Source organism: Pieris rapae, chromosome 16 (genome assembly GCF_905147795.1).
Source record: "Pieris rapae chromosome 16, ilPieRapa1.1, whole genome shotgun sequence".
NCBI lineage: Eukaryota > Metazoa > Arthropoda > Insecta > Lepidoptera > Pieridae > Pieris > Pieris rapae.
In genome coordinates, this window is record NC_059524.1 from 9,454,333 (window position 1) to 9,468,118 (window position 13,786).

At 34.2% G+C, this 13,786-nt stretch overlaps 1 non-coding gene across 1 annotated transcript; it reads left to right on the top strand.

Annotated features, from left to right (window-relative positions):
- The first annotated feature begins 657 nt into the window (after positions 1 to 657).
- Positions 658 to 805, top strand: LOC123689895. Its single transcript, XR_006750762.1, has one exon. It is a non-coding gene; the product is annotated as a U12 minor spliceosomal RNA (small nuclear RNA).
- Positions 806 to 13,786: the final 12,981 nt, after the last annotated feature.

Sequence of the window (13,786 nt, forward strand, 5' to 3'; positions counted from 1 at the left end):
CACTGATTTATTTTAATATAAAGGTAAAAATCACATTTTTTTAACAAGAGTGTGATAAGGATTAATTGAATCCAAGTTCCAAAGTAAGAAGGAACTATTAAAAAAGGGTGCTACCCATTTATCCATTTATCAATGCCAAATTTCGTTTAATTACGAGCAACGTAACGGTAACTAACAAGTCCTGATTGGAAAACAAAGTGCGACCCTATCCATTACACAGCCCTCCGGAAGTTTCATTTAAATATCATCCCTTTACAATGTACTCCGGTCCTGAACGCCTGACCCTCTTAAATGCGAGTATGCCAGCAAACTTCTTCCCGCTGTAGATATTAAACAAGGGAGTGTGAACTAGAATTTATTAGATGTAGTGAGGCGTTTAGGGGTTAGTGAAAGGTACGTGACGATGATAACGATATTATGTACATTATCTAGTGGTGTAATAGTGTTAAGTTTGTTTTGTAATCAGATGCAAAGTATACTGCATTGTTTAGAAATAAAAAACATCATTTATTTGACAAAAGCGTTAAACGGGTAAAATCTCTGTATAACATTGTAACTACATTTACTACGTATAGATGTCGTTAGTAGTACATTAAATCGCGCTATCAAAGTGTGCGCATAAAGCATTGAATGAAATCGGCAGGTTTGCGTACATTCGTGCCTCAATCTATTGAGTAAGGAAATTATTGGGCCTTGGTAACTCTCGGCTATGTCCTAAAGGGCGAATCTATTTTTGCAGAGTACAGGTCGTCCCGTTGAGCTGTGCGCCTACTTTGCGCACGGTTCCGGTGAAGCGATCTGCTCTTTTCATGTGTTACTAGCAATTTATGTCTATTAACAATCATCAAGCGTAAGAATCCTGAATCTCACTGTATTTAAATAATAAATCGTTATAATTATTTTATAAAATCATTGTTATTTATTTCAATTCTATTCTATATTTTTAAAATTAACTTACTGTGTTTCGTTAAAAATTCACTATTATTTTTTTCTACAACCTATCAATTGTGTGTCAATCGTGAGCAGTTAAATTTGTTTATATCAAAAATTATGTACGTGTCCTTAGAACTTATCTACTTCGTACAAGTTATTTTAAACACATACGCACAAACATACTTTGTTACTCAGTCTAACAAAGCACTTAGGTATGAATAATAACCAGACCCTGTTATTAATATCTATTCAAGATGTGTACGCAGATACCCTCGCTCGTAAAATGCCCCCGAGGGAATCGAACCTGGGATCACGTACGGTACCATATCGATCACAATGCACCGTTGCATTCTATTTATTGCATTTTTATTGCAACGATTTGCATATACCGCTAAACGCCTCACATTTATAAATTTCCCGTTCAAAAGTTTTACGAAACAGGAGATAATGAGGTCAATAACTAATGAGGAGAAAAATAATGAGCATCTATACAAATTTATTTTTTTGAAGTGAAAACTTCTTTAGCGGCATTTAACACTTTTTTGGAATAAGTAAAAATGTTAAACTCGCGTCAGGAGATGTGACCTGATCGAAAATTCGTAAGACAGCTGGCGTGGCGTATTTTATGTAATATAAATTGTCATGTTTGTACGATAACGCAATAAATGTATTCCACTACTTATACGATATTTTTTTAAATTCAAGTTTTCATTTCTGCCGGCACTACCGGAGTGCAACTTGTCGTTTTTTTTTATAATTACTCGTGTCAAACCGCCGAAACATGATCTTTTAAAGATACGAAATCGCTGCTTATCGGTAGAATTGTTTTATTTTTATCCTCTAAGAAGGTAAACAAAGCCACAAAGATGTTTGCTCCATAAGTTCCAGGTTTTGTATTACATTTTCAAACTAAAATCGCTGTATATTTTTAAAAACTTTATGAAATATGCTTTGAGGCTCGTATCTCGACAAACCCGGAATCCCGTGTGTAAATTCTCAGACTATTTACTGGATGACCGAATTAAATTTGCGGCTACATGCTGGGCCAATAAAAATACGATTTTATTATTATTATTAGTAACCCGAAACACTTTACATATATGTCAAAAACTTATCATATCTAATGAAGTACCAAGTTTATTGCTTTACACGCTTCGCTAAGAGGACTCGACGCATTATTGAAGGACCCTAGCCGAATTGTTTCGAAAATAATTCAATGGGCAGCTAGTTCCACAAAGTGGTGGTAGGTGGCAAAAACTGCCTTAATAGACACTATTTGTGGAACGAAGGAGGTCGAAATGATACGGGTCGAACTCTAACTCTTGAATAGACTCAAACTAGCAGGTATTAATCCGAATAAATCTGACTCTCTCAATGGTAAATGCGGTAGAAGATGAAGAGAGATCCTGCATCTAAATGTGTCCTGGTTGTTGTGAAATGTAAGAACAGTTTTATTAACTTGTAAATTGGAAATGGAAGTACAAACCTCATATCAGGGAATTATTAAGGTCTCGCAGAAGATACAATATCAAAGCTTTAGTGGCCATACCAAAGGGCCAATGTTAATTACGAGAAACGACTTAACCTGAGCCGTGAGCTGACAAATTACTGAATATTTGCGGACCTCTAATCTCACCGAACGTAATTGTTTTTGATGAGTTAGGTGTAGGAGATTTGGATTACTAAATACATAAATTCACTGCGATATATCCACCTGGCGTTAGCGGCCTGAGAGACATTGGCAAGCGTATCTGTATATTCTGATTACAGTTACAGTTTTATCAGTTATCATGATAATTTTGACTAAAGTGAACCTTCTTTAGCATCGTTGTGATTTGAAAGTCGATGAATCGAAAAAGCGACAGTAAAATGAGACAGACACATAAATTCATAAGATTTAACGTGGGAGGAAATGATTTAGTAAGGATAGATAGATAGGATATAAAAATAATACATAGGTATTAAACTAATCAATGAAAATAAAAAGTAAAGTGTAGTACTCCATGTAGATGGTGAAAGTCTAATTTACATATTATTAATTAAAACACTTTTTTAATAATTGTTTTTGTTATCAAAATCAATTCTTGATACAGGTAAAAATTACATTATATTCGACTCATTATCTTGAAACCAAAATATTTAAAGGTTTCACACCTGTTTTTTTTCAATCCTATCTTAGAATTTAAGATGAGACAACAGGGAGAAACGTTTGTGTTTTACCGTTTCATCACCGTACGGACCGATAATCAAAATTTTATTCACATAGATTTATATCTGGAAGTTCACAAGACATTTTCTTTTGCGAACTAAAGAACAGCCTCCGAGTGGGGTTCTTCCCAGGAAGATACCTGATTGGTTAAAAAAGGAGCGTGTCGAGTACCCTCTTTTCCAAGGCCAGCACCCACTAAAATGGGTGTCTGGAGGACATGCTCTCATCCACCTCTCCCTCCATGGCACTGTGCATAATGCAACGTTCTCTCTATCTTTCTCACTTGCTTGCTTCTTACTCTCGCTGCATGGTTATTTGATTCATGCTACGTTCGCCCTTTCTCACTCTCTCTCAATCGGTCAAAAATCCTTTCTTTCGACAAAAACGCTGCACATCTTCGTGACGCTAATATTATGATTATTGCGTTTCATCCGTAAAAATTTTACTCTCATGTGTCTAATGAAGTTTCACTTCAAAAACAAAGCTTTTACAATACCTTTAATAAAAATGTTCTTGTACACCACTGCAGACATTCTTGTCTTTGTGTGGAAGAGGAAAAAAAATTTAAATATAATTTTAATGAAGACAATATTATGTGCATACGTTATTTTGTCGGAAGGAGACAACAGTGATATATGACTACATACTACATACTTTAAGAGGGTGAATACATTAATCCAATCCTTTGCACCCGACTTCACTCGGCTTCAGAGCTTGCATACTGTAGGAGAAACTTAGTATTACTATCACCTAAAGCAGGCTTATCGAAAAATAAAATCAAATCTCCGACCAGGTCATTTACTCACACAGTTGAATAGCCTAAATCGTCCTTTTTTTATTGCCCAGGGGGCAAAAGGGATCACCTGATGTTATGTGATACTGAAATACTTCAGTGGGCAGCTGCTTTCACATAATGGTGGTGCGCGGTTAAACTGTCTAGAAAAACGCTCATTTGTGGAACGGCGGATGTCGAGGTGATACGAGTGGAATTTCCTTCTTGCCTCGACGTCCGAAGATGAAACTCAGCAGCAGGTATTTGTCCGAACAACTCCTCTGAAGTCTCTGCATGGTAAGTGCAGTTGAATATACAGAGTAATCCCATATCTTTACGCAACACTAGAGTCAATACAATAAAATGGTTTTGTTTAATGATAATTGGAAAGTATGTAAGTGTCTTAAGTTTGTAGGGTTATATTAATAAATTTACATTATGTATTCACAGTTAGAATAAAAAAGGATTTAAAAGGCCGACAACGCACTCGTGATCCTCTGGCATTGAGTGTCCATGTGTTGAGGTATGCCTCAACATCAGATGAGCCTGCCCGTTTGCCCCTATATTCTATAAACATACACGTTAGAAGTTATACTTATTTGAATACGACACTAACGAAAGAGAGACACTAACAAAAGAAAAAAGGTATCTATTAATTAAGGTAATATTAAAGAAGACATAATAAATACCAATTTTTTCATTACAAAAGCACAATGTTGAAATGTAATCGTGACATTCCTGAAAATTTTACGTACTTTAATAATTTCATTTCTGTTTCCCGGTAATACGGAATTAAAATATCTCGCATATTGTAATCTACCCTTTGTCAACTTAAAATTTGTGAATCTTCTAGGGGTTATAGGACATTAAGTCAAGTGATTCGAACGTTTTTATTCGGACATAAGAAAATGGTATATACATTTTTAATCACTAAAACGGTTATAGAAACGACAGTTAGTTTATTGCATGTCTAAACTTACCTATGAAAATTGATCAAAGGGACCGCAAGACTGTTTCCTTTTCAAAGGCACCACATAAAAGGGGTTACGGGGATCTTAACACTTCCGACCGTACTTGTTTCGGGGCTTTATAGTCTATATTTGGATGAACTAATTCGGAAATTACACGCACTTTTCTCATTGACCCCATAACACAATATATAATCGGCCCAGAATATTCTAGTCTTTGACGAAGGCATGAAGACCTGGAGTTGTTCTTAGATGAATAAAAATCTCTTTATTGGTAAGGGACTTTTATCAGGAGTAAAAACGACATACAGACGGAATGACGTTATATTGGAAAATAGTTAATGAAATTATTAAACTTATATATGTGTATATTAAAACTACGCTGACTATACATTTTAATAGAATCAGCTGACTTCTCATCATATTTTGATTTTGCCTTGGTCAACGGGATGCTTTAAATAAATAATGGTTTTATACCTACTGTGTATTTACCACTGACATATAACAAAATAATTAAATACTAAATGCTATGATTGAGAAATGAAATGAATATGTAATGAGCAGCCAGCATCTGGCTATACTCTCGGGGCATAACACGCTCATAAAACTATTGATTTATGATCAGAGCTGATCAACTTGGGAGTATTATGACGATGGTTTCCCGTTGCGTTCCATCATCACAGCTTACCGCCGAGCCGCCATACTAGCTCCGCCGGTAAGTATCAATATGAATCCATCTCTGGCCTCGATATCGCATTCCTGCCTAGCTCCACGAACCTCCAGAAGTGGAGACGCAGTAAAAGATGAAGAAGAAGAAGAATAAAACTAAGAAAGCCTGAGTGAGGAAAATGTACAGCCTTGGCCTGTACAGAAGCCATAATATAATCGTTTTTATATTACATAAAAATAAAAACAAATTTCGAATACTGCTAATAATTGAATGGTACTACAAGCTTTTTGGACCTGGGCTTTAGATTTCTGTATGGTGATCAGCCTCCTGTGCCTTTCGACTACGACTTTTTGGGTCTAAGACAAGCCAGTTTGCTTAGGATGTTTTGTTGTTTTAATTTTAAATGCACACATAAAAATAAAGTCCATTAGTGCACAGCCGGGGATTGAACCTACCAAATCCAGTAGGCTCTGCACATTATTTATATTATTAATGTAACTACTAATAATATAAATAAAATTGAACTCATCTTGATATTATTCTAAAAAATGTCCCTTTATATCAGACATAAATCTAAAGTTAAGATATCTTAGTAAACGAAGCCATCAATTTCGCAACAAAAATGGAGTGAGGTAAACGAAGAATCCCCTGTAATTGAACTCATAGATCAAAGATTCGAAAAAACTAACCTCAAGCAAAAGTCAAATTTTTGCCATTTAAGTAGCTATTACCCGCGTGACTTGCTATAAAGATAGTATTGTAGTATAGCAATCAGATGAGATTTTGGGATGATTTTCTGTTAAAAAATCTTTCGGCAAACTAGTTAAACGAGTTTTTTAAAAATGTGATATTACATACAAGAACGAATTAGCAACTGTATAACGTACAAATATCTTAGAATTAATGTTTACATATACTAACATTTCCCTTAAGTTGCAGTCATTTGCTAAGATGTTTTTGACAGGTAAGGGTTGCAAAAAGTACATTTGGGAGGGAACGCGAGCAGTAGGGTGGTTTTACTCTGTCGTCATTCAAAATACTTGAAAATATTTTTATAGAAAACTATGCTCTTTAAAAATATATTTATATCTTTCAAGAACAATGTGCATTCAAATAAAACCCATGATAATGTATCAATGTCGGATTTAATAAATTGATTAACTTCATTGTGATTGAAAACTGCCTGTTAACTTTAACGAACATTATTATTGCTCAATAATGAGATTTTGTAGTTTTCGTTGGAAGCTGCGGGAAACATGAAGCAATACAATGCTTAATCCGTAAGCATTTTATAAATCTTAATATAATATATAAATTACGTGTCACGTTGTTTGTCCGTTATGGACTTCTAAACTAAAACCGATCTGAATCAAATTACACAATGAGTGCAGTTTGATCTAACATAAAAAATGATAGCTTACATCATACGTGTACGTATGTATGTCACTGTACTTCTCTTAAACAGCTGGAATGATTTCAATGATTCTTTGATGATAATTTTTTTACGAAACGTAAAGAAGATGTGCAGCGTTTTAGTCGAAGAAAAAGAAGAGAGTGATTGAGAAAGGACGAACGTAGCAAAATACACGCTATTGGTTGATTTATTCGTTTAAGAGTTATAATAAAACTTTAGATAACAATTCTGTCTCATAACATCTTGTGCAGTAAACGCAGATTTTTATTTATAAATATTATCATTAGCTCGTATACAGTGTGAATGTAGACAGTCCCTTGTGTAGAGGCTGTTTCAGAGGAAGCAGTCTTACGAGTGACTAGTAAACTGTGTTTCTAGAAAGAGCTCGGCTGGCTTAATTGTCCAGGACTTTACGCACAACTACGCACGCTACTTTGATACAAATAATGAACTCGATACGATATTACTACCAATATATTATATGCTTAAAATTCCTCGAATCCAATCTCTCTTAAGTTCTCAGTTCTGGCATATACGTTCAAAGCATCAGTTACGAATAGGATAAATAGGGTTGCCGAGTAATAATAATTTTCTTTGCAAGAATATGGTACAAAACATTTATGGTGGTACAATCGCTAATAGCAAAGTTCGCATAATCATAATAATCATAGAATAGAAGTTACATTATATGACAATTCTTATATATGAAATATATGAAACATAATGAAATAATAATTATTAATAGAATAATATTTTAATGTAAGTTTAAGTAAAAGTTTTGATTAAGTCAGGTGTTTTCCTATCGAAGTAAATTAACTAAATGTTGTTGGTGGACACTTCTGGAACTATCTGCTGTTCATGTATATTCAAACTACGTTGTGTTAAAAAAATGTTACGAATTAAGAGAACAGCATTTCTCCTTCAAGAGAATAGCATACCTTAAAAGCCAGCTACGCACTAGCAATTCTCCTGCAATTGCGTGTGTGCATGGGCGGTGCTAAGCTGTAAGTAACTCGCAAATCTCGTTTGCCGCCTGTCCCATAAAAAAAATCTTCAACGCTTAACTCCAAAGTTAAGTATAAAGTATCCACACAGCCCAAGGAAGTCTTGGATTAGACCGTCATATAAATATATATAACGGTCGTTTATATATAAGACACAGAGTGACATATAAAAATGTATCCATTTCATGAAAAAACGGGGCTTACAGGAAATTTCGATTAATTTTAAGTTTAAAATTCAGTTTTTACCTTATCGCAGACAGACAGCAGACAATTTGTGACAGCCCTATAGACACTGCATTTGGATAGGCATAGGACATAAGCCTCTGATGGACAAGAACAAATCTTCTCAGCATTATACGTTAGCCAAATACTTTTTTGAGTTTAAAACCTAAATATACTCTTTAGTACACTTTCAAATTGAAAGGAATTGCACTTTTTAATACACTCCTGGCCGGCACCGCTTAATGGAACATAGTATTCCAGGTACAGTAAATGTCTTCTAATCGAGCATTTTTTCGAGATGACAACGAACGAGTGGAGCATGACGTACTGACTCGAGTGGTTACGCAAGTTCAGCTCTATACATCGAGAGAAAACAACAAATACGGCGAAAGAACGTTGCGGTATTCGCTACCGCGGCTAATAAATAGTCTACCCAAACAGATATTAGATAGCCTATAATTAGATAGATATATTAGCCTTACGCTTATCAACATATGCGGTAAATTAAGAAACTACTTTTATATGCATTTGTTGCTCTATATATTATATTAATTTCTAAAATAAAGAATTAAAAAAAGGTATTTCAAAGCGTAAAGATACAGTGGCTTGAAGAGAAGAGCGAGGCCAGCAACGTCCTGGGATATTGCCTAAGTCTTAGGTTCAGTTCCCAGTGAAACATGTTTTGCGTTGATACAAGCAAGTTATCTATATATGGAAAAAGAATATCTCTACCCCTTTCCATGAACAAACAGTCATGGCAGCCTATGGATACCCATTAGTGGTTGCGTTGCCGGCCTTTGAGTACACTTTAGTCTCCCCCAGAATACGCAGAACAGCCTGAGTGAGCACCTCCAGGGTCGGATTCTCTAATCCCAGAAGTGTACATAAAAAAATATATTTACTAACGCTGCCATACAATCAATCCCAATCCCATAGCGATATATAAAAAGTACAATTATCCTGAAAATGTTGTTTCTTTAACGAACTCATTAGCGAGTACACAGAGTCAATAAAGTTGCGAACAAAATGAGCCTCATTTTTGTAGAGGCCGCACCATTCTTATCCATTTGTCCTTTGCCCAATAAATTCGTGGCACGATCCGGCAAAATTGTATTTATTTCTGCTCAATTATACTCAGACTTTACAAAGGCCATTAATTCTACCGCCAGAGGTCCGCGAAAATTTGTCAAATGCAAATCGTGACCCGCAGTTGCTCGTAATTTAGAAAAATATGCCCAAAAATCCAATGTTTCTTTGTACTTTTCCTGTTTATCCGGCGAGTTTTGTTAATCAAAAAGTTACTCTGACATAAAAGTTACAAGTTTTCTCACTATTCTGTGTATCCTTTAATATTTATTAAATGTGAATTATGTTGAAGCTAAATTTAATACTTATTGTAAATGTTAAAATATCAAATTTATATAGTTTATTATATAACATGAAATATGCAGTATTTAAAATAGCAATTCAAAGGGGGAACGCTGCCAGTATCTGCGGAACTTTGCCTAAAGGGACCTTTTAATAATAATTTTTAATAATTAATTTTTAAGGTTAGTTATTAGGTATATTTTTATGTAATATGTTATTTGTATTGAAACTTAAGTATGACGTAATTAAATATATGTATGTTTAATTATATAACATGGATAAATAATTTAGAGTTATTATAATATATTAGTTTTAGGTAGTCGTAGAACTTTGACTTAATTTAGCAGTAGTAACAATTTTAAAATTTTCTTAAGCTACGTAGTAATAATAAAAATAATTAAATATTAAACAAAAGAAGATAAAACCAATTTTAAAAGTTTGGTCCCTCTGGCAGTGGACCTTTAACGCTGGCAGCATTTCCTCGCTGTGACACTTAATCATTGAATGAGGAAATCACTAGGGTTCACCAGTACTATCCAGGCGCCAAATTAAATCTTTAATTAGCGCCCGTGCTCTTGAACCCCACAACCCAAGTTTCTACTCAAAGGGAATCAAATCGAAGATGACGGAAAGACTGAGCAGTTTATTATTTTCCGCCAGCTCGGCCGCCCCAGCTTTATTGCTTATCCGAGGAAGGTAAGACCATACAAGTAGCACCCCAAACCAAAGCCCATCCCATCTTCCAAGGGATCAAAGACATTCCATCTGGCTGCTTGCGATCTAGCGATGCCAAGAGAAAAATAAATGTAAAATATATGGTTCCGGTATTATCAGGTAAAAACTTTGGCATAAAGAAAATTTTGTGAAATTCCTGACAAAACACCTTGCCATAACTTGTCCACTTAAAATGTGTTAGGTATCACAAAGATTCCCATCTACCCTCGAACCGGTCATTTAAGCATTTTGTGAGCGCAAGGAATCGAAATAATACGCATAAGTCGTGTAATAAAATTATATTGAAACCCAGAAGAACATTCAAAAATTGTCTCCCACACATTAACAGAAAGTGTTTTTATGATTTAAGTAATTAGTCTAACGATAATTTAAACATGAAACGGGTATCTCCATCCAAAGACGCAGCATCAGCTCGTCTTTACTGCATTAATTTAAAACGGTAGCTTACGTTGAACACACAAGATATAGGGCGATCCATCACGAGTCGAGAGTAAGATAAATCTGTCGCAGATGCGTCTAATCGTCGTATATTGAAACCTTATACAACTGTAAGACACCTAACCGTGTCATGGGGTTGCTACACACATGTCTTTTCACATTCACATCATTTTTGTAAGAAAGACAGTGCTAACAAAGTTGTTTTTAAATTTCCGTTGCGTGATGTGGAGTCTCTCTGCATCATCTAAAGCATTGACCATGGAGATATCAGAGGCGTTGTTTTGATTAATACCTGCAGCTGAGTTTCTGACTGAAGACTGGCAACGCTCTGGTGAGCCCTTAGGCATTGACCATGTTATCACTTAACATTATGTGAGCTTTATGCCCGTTTACCCCTGTTCTATACATAATAAAAAAGTAATAGTTTTTTCTAATCAATAACCACTATGAAATTGGCACAAATAACTTGCATACAAACATCATACAAATACGTAAGTACGTATTCTTCTTGCTCGCTCTACGCCCTTGACTTGCGAACTGGTAGTAACTGTAAATTTACAAATATATTAATTTTTTTGACGTTCATAAGTGTACTTCTTTACCTAGAATAAAGATATTTTGTGTTGTTGTAAGGAAAGTTATTGCGTTTTTTATTGTTTTATTGTATAATTTTTTTCAACACATTCCTAGCAGACTTCTTTCCTTTAGGTTTTTGACCTTAAGACTATGAATGCCATTTTTTTTCCTTGAAATAAGAATTCGCAATTTTTTTATGTACATTTGATTCCTGGAAAACTAATATAAAATTTCTAGGTGTCAAAAATTGCCCTCGTATAAATAATAATAGAACATATTCTATTTCCAATAGCCTGCAATGCATGATGGTTGGCAGGTCTAATGGAACTAAGAGTAAATCATAATAATTGTTGTATACAGGCAACACCGAGGCACAATTTAAGGCATTAAGTCAGACGTTTATGACCAAATAAATTGAGCCACTGCTTAGAGTGCATTACCTGCATTTCCCAAGTGGACATACACTCAAGTACCTGTAGAATATCGATTGATACCAATTCAGGCTGTGACATTTACATGTACGATACAAGAGCAATTCTGAACATGCATAATAATATTAAGTGGCACAAATATAAAAAAAATAAAGATATAGATCATCCTTCGACATTTAACGACGAAGATTGGCTAAGAACTTTTTTAATAGTTATTAAAGTAGAATTAATAAAATATATTGCTATGACATGATAGGTATACGAGGCAAGTTTATTTAACGAAAGTGTAACATTTTATTTGGCTGTAATAATTAGCAAGCTGATTTTCAGAATTCTGTAATTGTGATTTTGACCCACAGAAGGAGTCCAAAGAAGTTTTTGAAGTTAAGAAGAAAATAAAGAAGTCTTTATCGTCGTTGGTAAAAAAATTACCGTCACATGTTTCGGTTACGCGTCACATTTTTCCGTTACGCGGCATCTTTTTCTTGTCACTACCACGGTTCGAAGAAATTCTAAGCCATTAATAACAAAAATATATAATAACGATAACGATTATAGTAATAATTCTATTACAATTAATGAAATTCTAATTCTATAAAAAATTGTAAATTTTTTATTTAAGTAATTTCTGTAGAGTTGCATATGGTAGATAATTTTTCAAAAAAAGGGTCATAAAGAATTTTCCCCTTTTAAGTGTGTACTAGTACACGCACACATTTTTTTAAGCTTGCTCTTCCTTCGCCTCTCCGGTGGTAGTTCACTGAATTGTGTTATCGGAATTCTGAAAAAGGAGTTATACTTACACAATACATTGAGTTATAAGTCTGAATCAGGCTGGATTTCATTTTAACCCGACAAAATTGTATCTCTAAATGTTTCATACAAATACATCCACAGGTGCTATTCAAAGTATTGCAATGATATAGACGGATTAGTTTCACAATGCAAACGCTAGCGAAATGCAAAAAATATAAAAATGTGGACAAGATTGATTGCTGTATAGTGACGAACAGCAATACTGGCATCTGTTGCTTTTTTATGTTATTTTTGCTGTTTGCACTTTGGATTGTATGGAAAAATTGTCGCTGAAAAATCACTGTTGTTATAGCTTGATTTGATGTATAGATTTTAAGTTACCTGTACTGAAACGAAGACAGTAAATTAATGGTCTATGGCAGTGATTATCAACCTTTTTTTTTGTTACGGCACATATTAAACGATTTAAAATTTGGCGGCACACAAAGAAAAAAGATAAAAACTATTTACTTACTACAACACATATAAACATAAATAGTTTATCACAAAAGTTTTACAGCATTAATCCTTAACCAAGAAGATAAACGGAGAAACTCGAAAATTAACGAAGATAAACGAAAATACACGAAAATACACGAAAATACACGAAAATAAACGAAAATAAACGAAGATAAACGAAAATACACGAAATTAAACGAAAATAAACGAGAATAAACGAAGATAAACGAAAATGCACGAAAATTAACGAAGGTAAACGAAAATACACGAAAATTAACGAAGGTAAACGAAAATACACGAAAATACACGAAATAAAGAAAGTCGCTTTCTTTATTCGTTGTCCCTATGTACCTTTGTATGCACATCTTTGAAACTACGCAACGAATTTTGATGCGGTTTAATCGATTGAGTGATTCAAGAGGAAGGTTTATATGTATAATAACATCGATTAAATAGTGGAAAAGTACTGTTATTTTTGAGGTTTTTAATGTGATGTCGTAAATAATTAAATTTTTTCCGCTTATGCAAACGCAGGCTGAACCCTACGAGTTTTATCAAAATAATGCACTAAGTATTTTACACATTGAAAAGGTCTACAGAAAAGTCCGTGATGGTATTTGTGTATCTCTTATGGATAACCCACATTTCTCGCTTTTTACATCATATTTGATAATCAATATACGTAAATAAAACCGTACGAATAATATTTAAATGTACATATCTATTGTCGATGGTTAAAACATATGAAATTGCTTTTTAATTATTTTAAAAACTGGTGTAAATTAAAATCTT